Source organism: Scyliorhinus canicula, chromosome 3 (genome assembly GCF_902713615.1).
Source record: "Scyliorhinus canicula chromosome 3, sScyCan1.1, whole genome shotgun sequence".
NCBI classification, from domain to species: domain Eukaryota; kingdom Metazoa; phylum Chordata; class Chondrichthyes; order Carcharhiniformes; family Scyliorhinidae; genus Scyliorhinus; species Scyliorhinus canicula.
In genome coordinates, this window is record NC_052148.1 from 111191788 (window position 1) to 111215271 (window position 23484).

Genomic DNA, 23484 nt, shown 5'->3' on the forward strand with positions numbered 1-23484 from the left:
ACAAAATGCCACAGCTTACACTGATTGCAAAAAACAATCAAAACAGAGCAATACTTTTCATCAACATACAAAAATTCTGGCAATAACAAAGCTTTATACCAAAAAAGAAATTGAGCTGGCTGAAATAATGGATACCAACATGCTCAATTTGCCTTTACTGCTCTGTTTTACTCTCCTTTCAGTAGGGAGCTGTCTTATAAATTAGATTAGAAAAGGAAGGTTTTACAAAATAACATGATTCTTTAGTATTAAGTACATTGTCGCAGTATTTTCTAGGTACCTTGCTTGTTCATAAATAGAGGGGAAATTTGAATATTATCTAAATAAAACTTGTAAAACAATTTCTTGTCTCCAACTTTTGTAGTTTTGTCATGCAGTTAAGATCCATTGATTTAGGCAAACTGGCTGGAATTGATTGAAAGTTTTACGAAAGTTTACTTTTTTTTAAACTAGCTTTGATTTTTGACTCTACCAAAACATTTCTTTTGATATAACCTTAAAATGAAAATAGTATACTTATTCACAGCTTGTGATAGTTGCCTTAGATTTTACAAACCTTATGATTACTACATCAATTTGGGACTGAATTGTTGCAAGTCAAAACAGATTTTTTTGTATTGTGAAGAATGTTGATGTTGTTTTATAATTACCAAACCTCTCCTTATTTAAATTGTGATTTATGCCAGGAGACTTGTACACAGCTAATGCACAAAGCATGAAGGTATAGCAATTATGGAGAATGCATTGAGATGTATGGACCACAAGTTCATTTTTAAGACAGGGTTCAGTCTGTTTAGTCGGTAAACTGTGGTCAAAGATAGTTTCAAAATTATTGTTTTAATTATTTAATACCAAAAGGTAATTAGCTAATCAAACACTGTTTTAGAGGGAAATTTCTGAGATTACTAAACATCAAATGAAGTGGGCCAGAGATCCAGGCTAAGGCTTTGGGGGTTGGGTTGGAAATCAAGGCTTTGGGGATTGTGAATACTCAGTTGGAGCATCCAAATTATATTACATACTGTGCCTCCCATTGAATTCTGCAACAAAAGAATGTTGTCTATTTATGGTTGAATGCAAAAACTGGAATCCACTCCTCATCTGGGAAATTCATGAGTGTGCAAGTGTCTGCTTTATCCAAACAATAAAACTTTGAAAAGTAGATTCATAAAGTTGCAAGAGCATAATCCAAGAAATAGAACCAGGGATAGGTCATTTGGCCTCTTAAACCTGCTCTGCCATTCAATAAGATAATGGCTGATCTGATTGTGCCCTCAACACCATTTCCTTTTCCCATAACCCTGAATTCCCTTGTTATTCAAAAATCTGTCTAACAGCCTTGATATATGCAATGACCCAGCCTCCACTGTTCACTGGGGAAGAGAATGCCAAACACGAATGACCCTCAGAGACGAAATTCCTCCTCATCTGTTTTAAATGGGAAACCCTTTATTTTGAAACTGTGCCCCAATAAATGATCAATTGGACAACATGGGTGTTTAATAAATACAGCTTTGCTGTGAAATAAAGTTTCAATGCAAACAACAAATGATGTGAAACTATCTGAGAAGATGCACTGAGAGTCAGATAAACTATCAGACTCAGAAACTTTATACACACAAAACCAATCCGTATGGTGAGGGATGAACTGGAACTGCACCGTTGATTTGTTTGAACTGTTGCATCTTTTGGCATAAGGTTTTTATTTGAAAAATATTTTATTGGAGATATTTTCAAATAGAATCAAAATGGACAAACAACAACAGCAAAAATTAATCATGCAAGGGGCGGCATAGTAGTGCAGTGTTTAGCACTGGTGCCTCACGGCTCTGAGGACACAAGTTCGATCCTGGCCCTGGGTCACTGTTCGTGTGGAGTTTGCACATTCTCCCAGTGTTTGTGTGGGTCTCAACCCAAGCCCCCCCCCCCCCCCCAACCCACCAACCCAAAGATGCAGATGAAGTGGACTGGCCATGCTAAATTTCCCCTTAATTGAAAAAGAACAAGTGGGTACTCTAAATTAAAAAGAAAATTAACCATGCACAATTTCCCCTAGTTCTCTGTACCACCTCTCCACCTCCTCCTTTTACACCCAGCCCCTCCCAACCCCAAACAGAACACAAAAAACTCCCTCCCCCACCTCTCAAAGTTATACAGTCCCTTAAAGAAGTCAATGAACAACCTCCACCTTGTTGAGAACCCCTCCTCCGGCCTTCTTTGGCAAAATTGATTTTCTCTAGGTGGAGGAATTTTGCCAAGTTGCTCACCCAAGCTTTTTGGCATAAGGTTAACATAAAGTTGTCCAGTTGACATAAAACGCACTTGAGGTATATTCTCTGCCTCCCCATCCGCGTTGTTCCTCGGTGGCAAGCCATCACTGGTTCCTGTGGAGGCTACTGGTGTTTATAGCATGTAGCAAAGAGTATCCATTCATTAAAGCTGGTTTGGGTCCAGTTGACTGATTCCAGCCACAACATCCTAGCTTAATGCCAAAATACCATGTGCACGTCCTCTCCAACACCAGCACAAACCCTAATGCCCTTTAGCAATGTAAAAAACTTCCATTCAAGATAGGGAAATAAAATTAAAACTTTTTCTGATTTTTTTTACCGAATTGTTATCTTACCCAGACTGTTGTGGTGCATGCTGGCTACTCTAGTTCCAGAAAAGCTTGACGTAAATCATAAGCCCATGATGTAACTATCTTACACACAATTTTCTCACAGAAGTTTGAAGTGTCCAGCAAACACATTTCCAATGAAATTTTCAATTGAGTGACTGAAGTAAAACCTAAATCCTAAACCACAGGTAGATGGGATGCGTACATGGAATTATTCTCTTGAAGGTCTTCTTAACAATAAACAATTAACTTCATGAGCAAATAAACAATTTGCTCCATGTCAAGTAGCACCGGACTAGCTTGTACAGCACCAATTCCAACCACAGCTATCAAATATTTGCATTAGGGTACCAGAGATATCATATGACCTCAATTTAGATGGGCCACTGAGGCATCTGCCTGTTTCTGGGGTAATTAAGATCATCTGCGATTAATCTATGTTTTTATTAATTCCCCTAATTGTTGCATATTTCTTTCTCCACCTCTCTTTTAGATGGGCTGTGGACTAACCCTATTTGTGTAATTAGTCCTTTATTATCTCTCATCTCTATTCACATGAATTCTATTTTTGTCTTTATGGTGGTTGTGACACCTTTTTTCTGCTGCGATTGTAAATATGTATGCGTGGGTTTTGCCCCCACAACCTAAAAATGTGCAAGCGAGGTGGATTGGCCACGCTAAATTGTCCCTAAATTGTAAAAAATTAATTGGGTACTCTAAATTTTAATTTTTTAAAAAATAAATCAATAAATAATTATGTCACCTCCCCTTTGCCCACTCTGTCTTTTCTAAATATGTTACAGCATACAATGTTTATTTCTCAGTCTTGAATTTTCTATTGTCATATCTCAGTAGTCCTGACTGTTTCTCACAATGTTTTATTGTCTCCAGGTTCCCTGTTTTATTATGGACACTCTATGCACCTACACAGAGTTCAAATCATTTTTAAAGCAGTTCTTCTCACTTTATTTCTAACCATCTTTTTACACTCCTCTCATCACTCTAGTTATTCCCTGACCACTTATGTCCTCCCTTAGTTTAGACTGCTCCATACTCGCTTTCTTGTTTCACTTTTTGATTAAACCAGTTTTATTTCTTGTAGATCTCTCCTCACCTGCCTCACGACTTTAAGGCATTGACAATCTTCCCGTTTATCCTTCCCACCAGGGTAAAGGGTCTATTCTGGTTCAAATGGACACTATCACTGTATGATGCCAGTGCCCCATGAATAGGAGCCTTTCTTTACCACATCAGCCCTTCAGCCACATGTTAACTCAATCAATCCATCTCCCCCTAGGCCAATTTGCATCAGGTATTAATCTAAACTCAAAGTCTTACTTTATCATTTAGCTCCTAACACTCCCTCAACAGCACCCAACATTACAGCAGTGATTATACCTTGAAAGTACTTAATTGGATATAAAATGCTTTAGAATTCTTGAGGATGTAAAAGATGTTTGGGCTTTTCCAATGAACCCACCGCCAGGAAACCCGTCGCGGGGGTGCACCGTCGGCGGATCCAGAAGATCCCGCCGGTGTGAAGAGCCGGCAGATCTCATTGGTTATATAAATGCAATTTATTTATTTTACTTGAATGAGGTCTGTACCCCATCCTGGTATCTGATTCTATTCCCCACCCAAGACCCAATCTCTTCCCTTCCTTCCAAAGGCCTGATGATCAAACTACCACCTCCCCACACACCCTGCCCTTCCAACTTCTGATCCCAGCGTGGGATCTAATTTCACCCTCCATTCACCCACCCCACCCTCCGCCACCTTCACTTACTTGAGGGCCCTATGATGCAGACAGGGGGCTGATCTTGGTTTGCTCTTTATTGGAACTCCGATCTCATTAACATCAAATGTTTGGGGAGCACTCCCTAAACATTTGATGTCAGGGTTCGATTCCCGGCTTGGGTCACTGTCTGTGTGGTGTCTGTACTTTCTTCCCATGTCTGCATGGGTTTCTCCGGACGCTTCGGTTTCCTCCCACATGTCCCGAAAGAAGTGCTGTTAGATGAATTGTACATTCTAAATTCTCCCTCAGTGTACCCGAACAGGCGTGTGGCGGAGTGTGGCGACTAGGGGATTTTAACATTAACGTCATTGCATTGTTAATGTAAGCCTACTTGTGATACTAATAAAGACTATTATTATTAATGAGATCTGGGTCCCAATATTATGGGCTCCTTGGGCCTCATCATTCAGGTGCAGGAATCGTATCCCAAGCCCTATCGCTCCTTCCTGGTATGTCAAAAAATAGACCCACTTTAATTTCAAGGTCAATAAATGTTGGGGACTCAATATAGATGATTCACAAGCGGAATGGCTAACATTATGCATAATATAACAACAAAAGAAAAATGGGAATTAAATTTTAGGAAATAGATCATACAAACAGAACCTTGAGGACTGTTTGAATCCTCCTTATATTATTATACTTTTAATTACAGTGCTTTCATTTGGGCAAAATGTTTAGCAGTACTGTTTTTGGGAGGCGCAAATGCGATAGACATTTTAACAGAGGCAAGCATAAATATGTGCTAAGACTGAATCACTATATTTGATATCATAGTAAATAAAAACTTAATTGACATAGCTGTGTGATGTAGAATTAAGATGGTTATTTATCAATCACATTACTGAAAATGCCATTAATGCATGCCTTATGGAACAAGGATTTTCCTCAGCCTTGTTATAAACTCAAGGTTTTAATAAAGTTTACTTGAGTCATGCTTCTTTTTCTCTGTAGCATTATATCAGGAAGCTATTGTTATATCTTCTTTGTGTATGTTTTTCAATACAGTGAGCTTCTAAAGAACAAAATAAAGTTGAAACACTAGGTGCATTTTTAGGGGGTTTAACCTTTGACAAAATAAGATTTTTCCCCAATAAATAAGTCCCCCCCCCCCCCAATGCCTACAATTGCATATAGTCATTAATATTTGAAACAGCGAAGAAGTTAAATCACCAGTTTCAACAACATTTGACAAGATTCACAACACATATTTAAGTCACTGACCTGTACTTTTTTTTTAAAACAGTAATGTCAATCTGAATACTTAAACCATTTTTTTTTGCAGGAAAACTGCATACTACAAAATGTCTCAGCATAACACACAGTCAGAAAACTAATTTGGCTATTAAATTCATTCTAATGGCATTGTACCAACATCACTCATCTTTTCCAATTGAGATCAATGATTCTGCCTTTATTTAAGAAGCCTGTGGCTCCTGCAGCAAACAACCCTCAAAACTGTTCCTACTTTTATTTCAATCAATGTGAGCCTCCCATAGTAAGAATTAATTATTATAAGTTTGTTTACTGACCTAATTTAAAATGGACATAGAAGAGGGCTTTATTTATGAAGATGTTTTTAAAAAGTAGCCTGAAATACATGTACCTTCAATAAAACATAAATAAAAATCACTATGCCATTACTCTAGCTGTCATTGTACAGGGAAAGCCTTTAGTCCCCGTTACCTCAGCAATTGTTAGAATTTATTTTTATGATCAAGTTAGAGAGAAAATTAAAGGGGTTTAAATTCTAAGCTGGTATTGAGACACTGCCAAAACATATCGAGATTGAGTAGCCAGATGTTCTGATAATTTGTTTCAAATGGCTTAAAACACTAAGCCCAACTTTTAATAAAGGCACTGAGAGGGGGGCAATTTGTGCTTTTTCTACTCCATCTCTTCAAAAAAGTTTTAATTTTAAACCACTTTGTATTGACCATAAAAATTGCACTTTCATGTCACATGCTTATTGTGATGTTTAAGTGATGCAAATCACACTTTTGAGTGCACCGTTCACTTTGTTCACTCAACTAAAAGACAGTTTTACAATCGTACCCACACTGGATTTCTCATGCTAACTTCACTTTTATATGGGGGAAACTTTGTGCCCCAGAAACTGACCATGGGGTTATTTCTCAAGAGGCCAATTTGTCCACATAAATAAATCAAACAGGATTAAATGCCACATTTGGGGTATTTAGAATGTGATATTAGATGTAAAGCATAGGATAGAATACTGTAGGTCTACAATATCTTGTAAAATAGCTACATGTTTTCCTTCTGCACCACTCTGGCCCTGTAACCAGCAACTACTGCAAGAGGCTGCAGCAAGATTGTAAAATATCTGCCACAGGAGAAACTTGGGGAGCAATATCCCACAATATTATTTTCTTGCCCCAAATCTTTGCAAAAATTCAATAAGAATCCCATAGTGTATAAATTAAAGGCATATTCATGTTACCTCATCTGTTTTCTTAAATGTCACCACTTAAAATTTCTAAGTTTAAAGTCTATACTTATGAAATCCTTAACGTTGCCTTTATCAACAAAGCTGTTAATTTCCATTATGACACAAAATGTTATCATATGTACTGCTCCCGAAGAATATGGGCCCTTGTACAAATACGATTTGATAGGGAAATCAAGGCAATACCATGGTATGTGCAGTAATACAACCAGTGTTGTTTTAGCACAGTTTCAATGGGCAAAGTACCATCTTTTGCTCAGTAACCTCACACCTGCTGCAATGCCAATTACTCTTCCAAAAATGTTAAGCATGTTTTGTTAAGCAAATACGTTCAAAATAGAATTATATTCCCCGATGTACATTTAAGGGTGACTGGACCAATATGTTTTATGTGTTAAGCAGTGATAGTAGGAAAGCCAATTGGTCATGGGAATATTTCCTTTGGAGCTTGCCCACAGAGGCACAGACATCTGACAAGGATGGTGGGCAGGTGATGGTTGGGATCTTGGAGAACGTTTCTTCCCAGAATTTCCTCCGTAAGCAGCTGCACCTAGGGCTAAAGCAGATACACCAGATTTAGAATTCACAGTGGGGTAAGTAGTCTTCAACAATCTGATAAAGGGATTGCCTGCCCATTGTAGAACCTGTCTGTTCCATTCCATCATGTCAGTGCCCAGGCAGGTGAATGCAAATTTTGTAAACACAATGAAGTGTCCTGTGGTTATGTTATGTGCACTTAATTCCACTTCATCCCCATGTCACTTAATTCCCTTAATGTCCAAATATCTCTAAATCTCTGTCTTGAGTTTACTCAATGGAGCAAGAACAACCCTCTATGGTAGAGAATTCTGAATAAATTTCTCCTCATCTCAGTGTGAAATGGCTGACCCTAACTCTGAGACTATGACTCCCATTACTAGATTCTCCAGCCAGGATAGACAGCTTCTCCGTGTTTAACCCATCTAGCCCTCTCAGAATTGTATACATTCCAATGAGAACATCTCTCATTCCTCTAAACTCAAATGGATATTGGCCTACTTTACTCAATCTCTCTTCATAGAACCCTTTCATCCCAGGAACCTATGATGCATCCCTCTGAAACAAGTATATCTGTCTTTAGGTAAGGAGATGAAAACTGTACACAATATTCCAGGAATGGTCCTATCGAAGTCTACATAGGTATCCTACAATACCCCTGCAATGAAAGTTTTTTTAAAAAATAATTTTTATTGGAATTTTTTACAGAAAATATAAAATATAATGACAATGAAATGCAACAAAATAACCCATAATAACTGTAACACCCCCCAGACCGTATCAACGCATGTATCACATCCCCCCCGCCCCCCCAACCCCAATGAACAAGAGAACTTAAAAATAAATTAAAATTAAATAAACAAATATAGTCATCGTCCCCCCCTTTTCCCTCCCCTTCCTCCCCCTTTTTCCCTCCCCCCCTCCTCCCCTCCTTTTCCCTCCCCCCCTCCTTTTCCCTCCCCCTCCTCTCCTTTTCCCTCCCCCTCCTCTCCTTTTCCCTCCCCCTCCTCTCCTTTTCCCTCCCCCTCCTCTCCTTTTCCCTCCCCTCCCCCTTTCCCCCCGGGTTGTTGCTGCTACTGCCCCCGTACCCTATCGTTGAGCCAGAAAGTCGAGGAAAGGTTGCCACCGCCTAAAGAACCCTTGTAGCGATCCTCTCAGGGCGAATTTGACCTTCTCTAGCTTAATGAAACCCGCCATGTCATTGATCCAGGTCTCCACGCTTGGGGGGCTCGCATCCTTCCATTGTAGCAAGATCCTCCGCTGGGCTACTAGGGACGCAAAGGCCAGCACACCAGCCTCTTTCGCCTCCTGCACTCCCAGCTCCACCCCAACCCCAAAAATCGCAAGTCCCCATCCTGGCTTGACCCTGGATCCCACCACCCTCGACACCGTCCTCGCCACCCCCTTCCAGAACTCCTCCAGTGCCGGGCATGCCCAGAACATATGGGCATTGTTCGCTGGACTCCCCGAGTACCTGACACACCTGTCTTCACCCCCAAAGAACCTACTCATCCTCGTCCCAGTCATGTGGGCCCTATGCAGCACCTTGAATTGGATGAGGCTAAGCCGCGCACACGAAGAGGAAGAATTAACCCTCTCCAGGGCATCAGCCCATGTCCCGTCTTCGATCTGTTCCCCCAGTTCCCCCTCCCACTTAGTTTTCAGCTTCTCTACTGACGCCTCCTCCACCTCCTGCATAACCTTGTAGATATCAGATATCTTCCCCTCTCCGACCCAGACCCCCGAAAGCACCCTGTCACTCACCCCCCTCGCGGGAAGCGAAGGGAATCCCTCCACCTGCCGTCTAGCAAATGCTTTTACCTGCAGATACCTGAACATGTTTCCCGGGGGGAGCCCAAATTTCTCCTCCAACTCCCCCAGGCTCGCAAACCTCCCATCAATAAACAGGTCCCTCAGCTGTCTGATGCCCGCTCTGTGCCAACCCTGAAATCCCCCATCAATGTTCCCCGGGACGAACCTATGGTTCCCCCTTAACGGAGCCTCCATCGAGCCCCCCACTTCTCCCCTATGTCACCTCCACTGCCCCCAAATCTTGAGGGTAGCCGCCACCACCGGACGCGTGGTATACGTCGTAGGAGGGAGCGGCCACGGCGCCGTTACCAGGGCCCCCAGGCTTGTATCTCCACAGGACGCCCTCTCCATCGGTTTCCATGCTGCCCCCTCTCCCTCCATCACCCACTTGCGCACCATCGACACATTGGCTGCCCAATAATACCCCGAGAGATTGGGTAACGCCAGCCCCCCCCATCTCTACCCCGCTCCAAGAAGACCCTCTTCACCCTCGGGGTCCCATGCGCCCAAACAAAGCTCATGATGCTGCTAGTCACCCTTCTAAAAGAGGCCCTAGGGATAAAGATGGGCAAACACTGAAAAAGGAACAAGAACCTCGGGAGAACCGTCATTTTGACAGACTGCACTCTACCCGCCAATGATAGCAGCACCATGTCCCACCTTTTAAATTCCTCCTCCATCTGCTCCACCAGCCTGGTAAAATTAAGCTTATGGAGAGTCCCCCAACTCCTGGCCACCTGCACCCCAGGTATCTGAAACTCTTCACTGCCCTCTTAAACGGGAGTCTCCCAATTCCCTCCTCCTGATCACCCGGGTGTACTACAAATACCTCGCTTTTGCCTAAATTTAACTTATAGCCCGAGAAGCCCCCAAACTCCGCTAACAGCTCCATCACCCCCGGCATTCCCCCTTCTGGATCCGCCACATACAACAGCAGGTCGTCCGCATACAGCGATACCCGATGTTCCTCCCCACCCCGCACCAGACCCCTCCATCTCCCTGACTCCCTCAACGCCATAGCCAAAGGTTCAATCGCCAGTGCAAAGAGCAAGGACAGGGGCACCCCTGCCTGGTCCCACGGTAGAGCCTAAAGTACTCCGATCTCCTTCCATTGGTAACTACACTTGCCATCGGAGCCGCGTAGAGCAGCCTCACCCATTTGATGAATCCCTCCCCGAATCCGAACCGCTCCAGCACCTCCCACAGGTACCCCCACTCAACTCTATCAAACGCTTTTTCTGCATCCAGCGCCACCACTATCTCCGCCTCCCCCTCCACTGCCGGCATCATAATAACATTTAGCAGTCTCCGCACATTCGTATTGAGCTGCAGTCCCTTGACAAATCCTGTCTGATCCTCGTGTATCACCCCTGGCACACAGTCCTCTATCCTGGTGGCCAGGATCTTCGCCAGCAACTTAGCGTCAACATTGAGGAGCGAGATAGGCCTGTATGATCCACACTGCAAGGGGTCCTTATCCCGCTTCAGGATCAGAGAGATCAGTGCCCGCGACATCGTCGGGGACAAAGCCCCCCCCCTCCCATGCCTCATTGAAGGCTCGCACCAACAGGGGCCCCACCAGATCCGCATACTTTTTATAAAATTCCACCGGGAACCCGTCCGGCCCCTTACCTGACTGCATTTGTCCAATCCCCCTGACTAGCTCCTCCAACTCTATCGGCGCCCCCAGCCCCTCTACCAGCTCCTCTTGAACCCTTGGGAAACATAGCCTGTTCATGAAGCTCTCCATCCCCCCTCTCCCCATCGGAGGTTCCGACCGGTACAGTTCCTCGCAGAAGTCCCTAAAGACCCCTGCAATAAAAGTTAACGTACCATTTGTCTTCCTATAAATTGCTTGCTATATGTGCTTCACCATTTTCTGTGATTCATAGAGTCATAGATGTTTACAGCATGGAAACGGCCCACGGCCCAGCTGGTCCATGCCGCCCAGTTTCTATCACTAAGCTAGTCCCACTTGCCTGCATTTGGCCCATATCCCTCTATACTCATCTTTTTCAATTGAGATAATTGATTCTGCCTTTATTTATGAAACCTGCGGCTCCTGCAACACACAACCCGCAAAACTGTTCCTACTTTTATTTCAATCAATGTGAGCCTCCCATAGTAAGAATGAATTATCATAAGTTTGTTTACTGACCTATTTTAAAATGGACATAAAAGAGGGCTTTATTTATGAAGATGTTTATGAAGACCCTGCCCATGTAACTGTCTAACTGCTTTTTAAAGGACAAAATTGTACCCACCTCTACCACTACCTCTGGCAGCCCGTTCCAGATGCTCATCCCCCTCTGTAAAGAAATTTCCCCTCTGGTCTCTTTTATATCTCTCTCCTCTCACCTTAAACCTATGTTGTTGTCTAGTTCTAGATTCCTCTCCCTTTGTAAAATATGTTGACTATCTACCTTATCTATGCACCTCATTATTTTATTGACATCCATAAGATCACCTCTAAGCCTCCTACGCTCCAGGGAAAAAGGTCCCAGCCTATCCAGCCTCTCCTTATAACTCAGACCATTAAGTCCTGGTAGCATCCTTGTAAATCTCTTCTGAACTCTTTCTAGTTTAACAATATCCTTCCTACAATAGGGTGACCAGAACTGAACACAGTATTCCATGTGTGGTCTTATCAAAGTCCTGTACAACTTCAACAAGACATTCCAACTCCTGTATTCAATATTCTGACCAATATAATCTAGCATGCTGAATGCATTCTTCACGACCCTGTCTACCTGTGACGCCACCTTCAAGGAGCTATGAACCTATACTCCTAGATCTATTTGTTCTGTAACTGTCCCCAACTTCCTCCCATTAACTGAATAGGTCCTGCCCTGATTTGATCTACCAAAATGCATCACCTCACATTTATCCAAATTAAATTCCATCTGCCATTCATTGGCCCACTGGCACAATCGGTCAAGATCCTGTTGCAATCTTATATAACCTTCTTCACTATCCTCTATGCCACCAATCTTGGTGTCATCTGCAAACTTACTAACCATGCCTCCCACATTCTCATACAAATCATTAATATATATCACAAATAACAGTGGACCCAGCACTGATCCCTGAGGTACACCACTGGTCACAGGCCTCCAGTTTGAAAAACAACCCTCCACAACCACCCAATTTTGTATCCAATTAGCTACCTCATCCTGGATTTTGTGAGATTTAACCTTTTGCAACAACCTACCATGCGGTACCTTGTCAAAGGCCTTGCTAAACTCCATGTAGACAACGTCGACCGCACTGCCTCATCTACCTTCTTGGTTACCCCTTCAAAAAACTCAATCAAATTCATGAGACATGACTTTCCCCTTACAAAGCCATGCTGACTTTCCCTAATTAGCCCTTGCCTGTCCAAATGCCTATAGATCCTGTCCCTCAGAATATCTTCTAACAACTTACCCACTACAGAAGTAAGACTCACCGGTCGATTCATGCTCAGGGATACCTAAATCCCGCTGGCTACCAACACTTGCTGGTCTCTCACCATTTAAAAAAAAAGTTCTATTTTTCCACTAACAAAGTGGATAATTTTCAGACTTCCTCCAAATATACTCCATCTGCCACCTCATGGCCCAATTGTTTAACTAGTCGATATCTCTTTACTGCTTCTTTGCAGCTTCCTTGCAGTTTACTTTCCCACTCAGCTTCGTATTCGCCACAAACCGGGATATATTACTCTCACTTTGCTAAGTCAAAGATATAGGCTGGGAATTCCCATCCCATTCCCTGTTGTGTTTGGTCTTCTATGCCTTACAAAGGAATCCACCAAACATGTAGACTTGTCCAAAGCAGGGGGCTGACTCCGAAAACGGGAAACACGATTGGGCGGGGTATAGCATCCGATGCTGAAACTGCAGTAGACGCCGGTTTGACGCCAAATCGGGATGCTCCAGCACTCCCAAAATGGCGTAAATGTGGGCTGAAAGTACAGTAGGCATATCATTAGCAGGCCTGACGCCTGATGCTCTGGGGCTTCCGCAATTCACCGCCTCCGATGGGCCGAGTTCCCGACGGCGTGGTTCACTTGTGGTTATAAAAATCGTGATACCTGGTGTCCTGGCTGCTGAGCAATGAGAGAGGAGGTATGAAATGGCATGGAGTAACTGCTGGCCGCTGGCCCGGACACTGGCCGCATGGGGGGGGGGGGGGGGGCTGCCAAGGACGAGGGAAGGGAGGGGGAGGGGAAGGGGGGACAGGCCGAGCAGCCGGGATTCACCCCACAGGACGGGGCGGTACACAGGCAACAACCGTCATTAGGCCGGCCATCTTGCTGACCACCCACCTCGGCCCCTAGTTCTGCACAGTGACACTGGCCGTATGGATGCGCCCACCCCCACACCCCAAGACAGGGCCTGCCCCCGAAAACCCCACCCAACCGGCAGCCACCCACCGGGGGACCACCCAGGGCCACACCCACGTCAGGCCCCAGTAAGTGTAGTGCCAGCCAACAGTGCCACTGGCAGTGCCTCAGGATCGGAGGCACTGACGGGCTGGATACCGAAGGGGCACGGGTGGGTGGCATGTGTGGGTGGGGCCCGCAGTGCCAACTGGGGCCACCATGTAGCCCATGGAACCTGGTTGAGTATGTGTCATGCTAACATGTTGGCCTTTCACCCCCTGCAGAGAGTGGCTTTCGGACTTCGACCTGCAATGCTGGCCGCCGTGGTGATAGCCGCAGCTCTGCAAGAGAGGAGGCGGGCTGCAGAGGGGCAGGTGGCAGCCCAACAGGCCGAGAAGGAGGAGGTGCCAAGGTGGGCACTGCATGACGCCCCGCGTGTGCTGCAACTGCATGTCTTTTGAGGACCTTCCGGACTGGGCATGCAGACGGAGACTGCGGATGAGCAGAGGGACTGTATGACACATCTGCCAGATGATGACACTGAACTTCTATGCGACAAGGTCGTCCCAGTCGCCAAGTGGAGACCAGTCTGGAATTTTGCAGACATCGGTGCATAGGTACATCTTTGCTGTCACGGACACTCTATATGCCCAGACGGACCTGTACATACAGTCCCATGTGGACCGCGCCCACCGGGAGGCCCAGGCAGCGTGGTTCGCTGCCATTTCCGGGATGCCCTGGGTCCAGGGGATGATCGACAGGATGCATGTCGCCCTACGGCACCTGCAGATAACAGGCCACTATACACAAACAGGAAGGGCTACCACTCCATGAACATACAGCTGGTGCGCGACCTACAGATGCGCATCATGCACTTCTGCGCCCGATATTCAGGCAATGTATGCGACTCATTCATACTGGCACACTCGGAGATCCCTAACATGTTCAAGGGGCACTCCCCCTGGCTGCGGGGCTGGCTACTGGATGACAGGGGTTATCCGTTATCCGTTGCAGTCGTGGCTGATGACCGACGCAAAGACCCGCTACAATGACGGCCATATAGCGACCAGGGGTGTGGTTGAGCGGTGCTTCGGAGTCCTGAAGATGCGCTTCAGGTGCTTGGACCACTCTGGAGGGGCCCTCCAGTACAAGGCTGAGAGGGTCGTCCACATCGTGGTGGCCTGCTGCATCCTCCACAATATAACCCAGCAGAGGGGCAATGTGCTGAATGAGGATGAGGAGGAAGGGCAGGCCACGTCCAACGAGGAGGATGCGGGGGAGGGGGACAATGAGCGGGACATGGGACCTGGGCAGGCAGGGGAGGCCGCACAACGCCATTGCCAGGACCAGCGCACATGGGACGCCCTCTTCGCCTCACATTTCACCGACTAGGGGAAGAGGGGGGTTTGCTGGCCAGAGGCACGGACACCACCATCCCAGATCCGCAACACCTCACCTCCCACACCACCAAACCAACCGCATGCACACCCCCTCCACGACACATTCCTGTGGCATGATGAGCTGCGGGCACGAAGTTGGCAGTGACAGCGGGTCTGGTCCATGGGATGGAGGATGATGACAGCGCGCTCTGCGATGAGCTCCGTGCTCCACATCATATGACAATGTCTGACTCATGCCCACAGTAGCACCTTCCACCTGGGTGATCCCTGCATGCAAGCTGGCCGGTCCATCACACGGTCCCATCGAATCCCTGGGGTGGGGGTGCTGGGGGCAGTCGGGGCAAGGGGTGAGCGGTTCGAGGAGCTGGACAACTGGTCGAGGCGGAAGAATTTGCGGATCCTGGGCCTCACGGAGGGGCTGGAGGGGTCGGACCTGGCGGCCAATGTGGTCGTTATGTTGAACTCGTTGATGGGAGCTGGGTCCTTCCAGGGGCCCCTGGAGTTGGAGGGGGCCCACAGAATTCTGGCTAGGAGGCCCAAGCCAAACGAGCCGCCGCGGGCGGTGTTGCTGCGGTTTCACCGGTTCGTTGATCGCGAGTGCGTGCTCCGGTGGGCCAAGAAGGAGCGGAGCAGCAAGTGGGAGAACACGGAGGTGCAGATCTTCCAGGACTGGAGTACGGAGGTGGCTAAGCGGAGGGCCAGGTTCAACCGGACGAAGGCGGTGCTCCACAGACGGAGCGTGAAGTTTGGCATGTTGCAGCCGGCACGTCTGTGGGTCACCTACAAGGACCGGCATCATTATTTTGAGTCCCCGGAGGAGGCGTGGGCCTTTGTGCAGGCCGAGAAACTGGACTCAAACTGAGGGTCAAAGATGGGGGATTGTGTATGATAATGTAATTATGTTTAATTTTTGCTCTGGACGGGTGGAGTTCTCTGTTTAATGCAAGATGTGTGTTGACTTTAGGGTGGGTGGGGCGATGTAGTTATGTCTTTTTGTATGGGTCTGGTGGACGGGTTCGGGCAGGGAGGTACACTGGGAGTGCGGGGAGCTGGTGGTGGGGACTGGCAATGGGAGTTGCCCTAGAGGAGGCGGGGTTGGGTAGAGCGAAAGCGCGGGCTTTTCTCTGGTTTCCCACGCTGTGGGATGGTGGGGGCGGGGTCGGGGCTCAGAAGTGCGGGTCGTTGCTGGCTGTTATTTTCCCGCGCAAGAGTGGGGGGGGGGGGCGGGGAAGAGGAGGGCCTGCTGATGGGCACGAAGGAGGAGGAGTAGTCCCACGTGGGGAGGAGTCGGAGGTATGGCAGGAGTCGCCGGGGTCAGCAGAAGTTAGCTGGCTCACGGGAGTGCTATGGAGGGAGGGGCGCGGCTAGGAGGGGTCCTAGCCTGGGGGGGGTGTACCGGATTGCTGCTGAAATGGCCAGGAAGGAGCTGGAGGATGCAGGGCGTGCTGGGGGGGGGGGGGGGGGGGAGGAGAAGAGTTGCCGCCGTGGGAAACTGGCCAAGCGGGGGACGCTGGCCAGTGGTGGGCAAGGGATGGGGTATGGCTAATCGGCAGGGGAGGGGGGCAGGGAGCCCTCTGATCCGGCTGATAACCTAGAATGTGAGGGGGCTGAATGGGCCGGTCAAATGGGCCCGGGTGTTTGCGCACTTGAAGGGGCTGAAGGCGGATGTGGCCATGCTCCAAGAGACACACCTGAAAGTGGCGGACCAGGTTCGGCTGAGGAAGGGATGGGTGGGCCAAGTCTTTCATTCAGGGCTGGATGAGAAGAATCGGGGGTGGCGATTCTGGTGGGAAAGAGGGTGTTGTTTGAGGCGTTGTGGGTGGTGGCTGACAGTGGCGGGAGGTATGTGATGGTGAGTGTGTGGTGAATGTAATATGATAATTCACACCATGTCTTTGTAAGCGCAGTAGCGTTATCCGACCACTAGGGGGAGTAGCTCTGGGAATGCTCAGGAGCTTGTACAGGGCTCCATCCTTGGCTCTGCCCATGACTCCTCCCCCTTGTGCTGCTGCATAAATACCCTTGTCCAGAATCAGCCTGCAGTTCACTGAGAGTTCATCAACGGGTAACAGGCTGGCTCTGTAGTGATTAAAGCCTAGATTCATATCGGAAACACGTGTCTGGTGAATTGATGGTTCCATCAATTTAATCGACTTACGAACAGTCAAGATCGATCATGGACTCAGCCCTCAAGCCTGGACGCCTGGAACTCGACCTGCAGGATGCAGAGGCTAAAGAAATCTTCTCCCACTGGCAGCTGTGCTTCAAGGCCTACCTGGCAGAAGCGAGCACAGCCGAAACAACAGAGGAACAGAAGTTGAGTCTACTGGGCAGTACGGTAGCATGGTGGTTAGCATAAATGCTTACAGCTCCAGGGTCCCAGGTTCGATTCCCGGCTGGGTCACTGTCTGTGCGGAGTCTGCACGTCCTCCCCGTGTGTGCGTGGGTTTCCTCCGGGTGCTCCGGTTTCCTCCCACAGTCCAAAGATGTGCGGGTTAGGTGGATTGGCTAAAAAGTAAGGTTAAGGGGGGGGGTTGTTGGGTTACTGGTATAGGGTGGATACGTTGACTTGAGTAGGGTGATCATTGCTCGGCACAACATCGAGGACCGAAGGGCCTGTTCTGTGCTGTACTGTTCTATGTTTACACAAGGGTGAGCCACAGAATCTCTACACAACTAAACTCGGCCGGTTCATATACTGCAGCGCTAGCAGTACTCGATAAGATATTAGTGAGGCCCATTAATGAAGTTTACGCACGCCATGTGTTCACGACTCGCCGCCAGCGGCCTACCGAATCACTCGCCGAATTTCTAAGGGAACTCAATAATTTGTCCAATGACTGTAATTATCAAGCGGTTACCGCGACTGAACACAGAGAACTTGCTGTACGCGATGTTTTTGTAGTGGGCCTCAGGTCTAATTATGTGCGCGAACGATTGCTGGAAAAGGGGCCCCAAGACTTAGAAACGAATGTGGAAGCTGCTACCACGGTGAAGGTCCCCTTCCGCAGCCTCACCGCGTTCCCCGCGGACCCCGCGACCCAGTCATGGGCCCCCGACCAGCGACTCCCCCAGGCCTGTGCTAAGCAGCCGCCCAGCCACCATGCTGCTCCAGCCAGCCACTATGCTGCTCCAGCCAGCCACCATGCTGCCCCAGCCAGCCACCATGCTGCCCCAGCCAGCCACCATGCTGCTCCAGCCAGCCACCATGCTGCCCCAGCCAGCCACCATGCTGCCCCAGCCAGCCACCATGCTGCCCCAGCCAGCCACTATGCTGCTCCAGCCAGCCACTATGCTGCTCCAGCCTGCCACTATGCTGCTCCAGCCAGCCACTATGCTGCTCCAGCCAGCCACCATGCTGCCCCAACCAGCCACCATGCTGCCCCAGCCAGCCACTATGCTGCTCCAGCCAGCCACCATGCTGCCCCAACCAGCCACCATGCTGCCCCAGCCAGCCACTATGCTGCCCCAGCCAGCCACCATGCTGCCCCAGCCAGCCACTATGCTGCTCCAGCCAGCCACCATGCTGCCCCAGCCAGCCACCATGCTGCCCCAGCCAGCCACTATGCTGCCGCAGCCAGCCACCATGCTGCCCCAACCAGCCACTATGCTGCTCCAGCCAGCCACCATGCTGCTCCAGCCTGCCACTATGCTGCCCCAGCCAGCCACTATGCTGCTCCAGCCAGCCACCATGCTGCTCCAGCCTGCCACTATGCTGCCCCAGCCAGCCACTATGCTGCTCCAGCCAGCCACTATGCTGCTCCAGCCTGCCATTTCTGCGGCCAGAATCAGCACCCGCGGCAGCACTGCCCGGCCCGCAACGTGACCTGCAGCAGCTGCGGGCGGAAAGGCCATTATGCAAGAGTGTGCCTCGCAAAAAGGGCCCCTGCTTCCAGCTCCCCAGCGGCACAAAGTAATCACTCCCCTCACCCGCAGGCCCAAAACGCTGCAGCCTATGCTCCGACTCCGCCCCCTCCAGCCACGTGCGATCCATGGGGGCCGCCATCTTGGCAAACCTCCACCACGCGGCCGGCCACATGCGACTCATGGGGGCCGCCATCTTGGACGCTACCTTCCTCGCCGCCCGCCACGTGCGATCCACGGGCCCGACCTGCATCTCCGCGCTCGGACAACTCATCGGAAGAATACGACTATGAACTCAGAGGGCAGTCATCACGGGGCCACTCCAGCACAGCTGATCGAGCCGCCGACTACCCGCAACTCAGCGCCGTCACTCTGGACCAATCACGTCCGAAGCATCTGCGAAATTCGATTGCAGAGGTCCATATCAACGGTACAAAACGCCATGCCTCTTCGACTCCGGGAGCACTGAGAGCTTCATACATCCAGACCTGGTAAGACGCTGTTCGCTCCCCGTTTTCCCCGTGCAGCAAACTATCTCGCTCGCTTCAGGCTCCCATTCCATCCAGATCCAGGGGCGAACCGCCGCGACACTCACAATCCGAGGCGCTAGCTACTCAAAATTCAAACTATACGTTTTGCCCGAACTCTGCGCGCCACTCTTATTAGGCCTAGACTTTCAATGTAACCTCAAGAGCCTCACCCTCAGCTTCGGCTGGCCCCTGCCCCCACTCACTATCTGCAGCCTCGCTCCGCTGCAAATCCCCCCCCCACTCCTCTCTTCGCCAATCTCACAAAGGACTGTAAACCCGTAGCCACTCGTAGCAGGCGATACAGCCTGCAGGATAGGGTATTTATCAGAGCAGAGGTCCGAAGGCTTCTCAGTGAGGGGGTTATAGAGGCCAGCAATAGTCCCTGGAGAGCTCAGGTGGTGGTCGTTAAGACCGGGGTAAAATTCCACATGGTTGTCGACTATAGTCAGACCATAAATAGATTTACGCTCCTCGACGCGTATCCCCTCCCCAGGATTGCAGACATGGTAAATCAGATCACCCAGTATCGGCTCTTTTCCACGGTGGATCTGAAGTCTGCATACCACCAGCTCCCAATCCGCCCGGAGGACCGCCACTACACGGCATTCGAGGCCGATGGCCGCCTCTTCCATTTCCTCCGGGTCCTTTTCGGCGTCACTAATGGGGTCTCGGTGTTCCAACGAGCAATGGACCAAATGGTGGACCAGTACGGGCTGCAGGCCACGTTTCCGTACTTGGACAATGTCACCATCTGCGGCTATGACCAGCAGGACCACGATGCCAACCTCCACCGTTTTCTCCAGACGGCACAGAAACTGAATCTCACGTATAACAAGGAGAAATGCGTTTTCCGCACAACGAGACTAGCCATCCTCGGCTATGTCGTGGAAAATGGAGTCCTGGGCCCAGACCCAGACCGTATGCGCCCCCTCTTCGAACTCCCCTTCCCCCATTGCCCCAAGGCCCTCAAACGGTGCTTGGGTTTCTTTTCCTATTACGCCCAGTGGGTCCCTCAATATGCGGACAAAGCCCGGCCACCCTTTAGGGCCACACGATTCCCCCCGTCAGCCGAGGCACGCCAGGCCTTCGACGGCATCAAGGAGGACATCGCCAAAGCGGTCATGCGGGCGGTGGATGAATCCACTCCATTTCAGGTAGAGAGCGACGCCTCAGAGGTAGCTCTTGCAGCCACTTTAAATCAGGCAGGGAGACCAGTCGCATTGTTCTCCCGTACCCTCTCCGCTTCAGAACTCCGACACTCCTCAGTCGAGAAAGAAGCACAAGCCATTGTGGAGGCTATCCATTACTGGAGGCACTACCTCGCAGGTAGGAGGTTCACCCTCATCACCGACTAAAGATCGGTTGCCTTCATGTTCGACAATTCGCAAAGGGGCAAAATTAAAAACGACAAAATTCTGAGGTGGAGGATCGAACTCTCCACCTACAATTACGACATTAAGTATCGACCCGGGAAGCTCAACTAGCCGCTGGATGCCCTATCCCGCGGGGCATGTGCCAGCGCGCAGATTGACCGACTGAAAGTCATCCACAATGACCTCTGCCATCCGGGGGTCACCCGGCTCGCCCACTACATCAGGGCCCGAAATCTACCTTTCTCCAACGAGGAGGTAAAAGCGGTCACCAGGGACTGCCCGATCTGTGCGGAGTGCAAACTGCACTTCTATACAAGACAGGGCCCACCTGGTCAAGGCTTCTAGGCCCTTTGAATGCCTCGCGATTGATTTCAAAGGGCCACTCCTCTCAACTAACAAGAACGTTTACTTTTTAAACGTCGTAGATGAGTTCTCCCGTTTCCCATTCGTTACCCGTGCCCCGACATGACCTCCCACACAGTCATTAGGGCCCTGCATAGCATCTTCACCCTGTTTGGTTTCCCCCAGCTACGTACACAGCGACCAGGGTTCGTCCTTCATGAGCGACGTGCTGTGTCAGTACCTGCTCGACAAGGGCATCGCCTCGAGCAGGACTACCAGCAACAACCCCAGGGGGAACGGGCAGGTGGAGAGGGAGAATGCGACGGTCTGGAAGACCGTCCTACTGACCCTCCGGTCCAGGAATCACCCGATCTCCCATTGGCAATTTGTCCTCCGAGACGCGCTCCACACTATTAGATCCCTCTTGTGTACCGCCACCAATCAGACCCCTCACGAGCGGCTCTTTATCTTTTCCAGGGGCACTACCACAGGGGTTTCGCTCCCGGCATGGTTGAAGACACCGGGCTCAGTGCTCCTCAGGAAGCATGTCAGGGTACACAAAACTGACCCGCTTGTGGAAAAAGTGCTCCTACTACACTCGAACCCCCAATACGCCTTCATAGAGTTCCCTGACGGCCGTCAGAACACCGTATCCCTTCGGGACCTAGCGCCTGCAGGATCAAACCCCACCAGTACCACCGCCGAGGTACTACATCCCACCCAACTCACAGTGCCCCACGCCCCCGCGCCTACCAGTTCGCTACACATGTTCCGCGCACCCGCACCCGCAAGCTCACCGCGCCCCCACTCCCCAGTCGAACGGGTACGAAGCTCGGACAGAATCACCCCCGGAGTCTGCCATCGTCCCCCAACCGACCGTGATCATCCAGCCACCAGAAGAGACTGCAACCCCGGTGCTCCGCCGATCACAATGGACAACTCGACCACCGGACAGGCTCAATCTGTAAACCATCACCTCCGGCGGACTTGATTTTTTTTACAGAGGGTGAATGTGGTGAATCATAAAAGCATAATTCACACTGTTATCACACATGTTGTACCATGCCTTTGTAAGCTCGGCACACGAGCAGTTGCACGGCTCTGCCCCTAGGGGGAGGTGTACTGGGAATGTACGAAAGTTTGACTCCTCCCCCCCCAATGGTTGGATAAAGCTTGGCAGTCGGAGCCTGCCTGCAAGTTCATCTAGAGTTCATCTCGTCACAGGCAGGCTCTGTTGTAAGACGATTAAAACCACTGTTCACTTCTAACCACGTGTCGCGTGAATTGAGGGTCTCATCATTAACCACATTGCTGTCAGAGATGTAGCCAACCTTCAGTTTCATTCCCAATGAACAACTCCATTCAAATGAACACACATTTGGCTATACAGTTTATATATTGGCTATACAAATATCCTTGAACATCACTGATAAATAATAGTGTCATTTAAAGTCAGATATTCAACTATATTCTTGTCACTCTTATCCTGCCTTTATCAAGGATCATTAGTGACTCACTTCCTGTTTTCTCAATGGAGATGTCAAAACTTAAGAAGCATTCTTTTCCTATTCTAATCTTGTATTTCTAGTTTGCTTTTCTAAATTCCAAATAAATCACCCATCTTCCCCTCACACGTGCAGTCATTAATGGAAACAGAACTGAGGGAAGTCATGATGATGGGCTTGGAATTTCCGTGGCAATAACTTAAACAGAAAATCAGCGGAACCGCTGGAGAATTGGAATCAAAAGGCTGGAAATTGTACTGACACTGTTTTTCTGGGAAACAACACCTTTAAAAATTCAGGAATTCAGGTCAGTCCATGAACTGAAATAAGACACGTTTACATAGAATTTACAGCGCAGAAGGAGGCCATTCGGCCCATTGAGTCTGCACTGGCCTTTGAAAAGAGCAAGCTACCAAGGCCCACGCCCCCACCATATCACCGTATCCCCACCTAACCTTTTGGACACTAAGGGGTAATTTATCACGGCCAATCCTCCTAACCAGCACCTGGGGGAAACCCAGGTAGACATGGGGAGAAAGTGCAAACACCACACAGTCACCCGTGGCCGGAATTGAACCCGTGACCCTAGAGCTGTGAGGCAGCAGTGCAAACCACTGTGCCAGCATGCCGCCCCAAATTTTAATAGATTTCCTTCAAGCTAATTAAAAAAACAGAGGGGCTTCTGTTGATTTTCTGTCAAAATTACAGCAGGCAATCAGGAGAACGCAATTGGAAATTCATGGTCTGAAAGCTTAACAAGGTTTCTACAAAGTGAAACAGTGATAACCAATGCAGCACTTCAAATAAGCAATAATCCTACTGGCCATTTATATTCCTCTACTCCAGAGATGTGCTGCCTGGAGTACAAAA

At 48.9% G+C, this 23484-nt stretch overlaps 1 protein-coding gene across 3 annotated transcripts in view; it reads right to left on the bottom strand.

Annotated features, from left to right (window-relative positions):
- Positions 1-4640: 4640 nt before the first annotated feature.
- zdhhc2 (zinc finger DHHC-type palmitoyltransferase 2) overlaps positions 4641-23484 on the bottom strand; it is a 188960-nt gene continuing 170116 nt past the window's right edge. For all 3 annotated transcript variants that reach the window (XM_038791110.1, XM_038791111.1, XM_038791112.1), the window contains one exon: positions 4641-7441. The gene's annotated coding sequence lies outside the window, so the exon portion shown is untranslated. The remainder of the gene's footprint in view (positions 7442-23484) is intronic.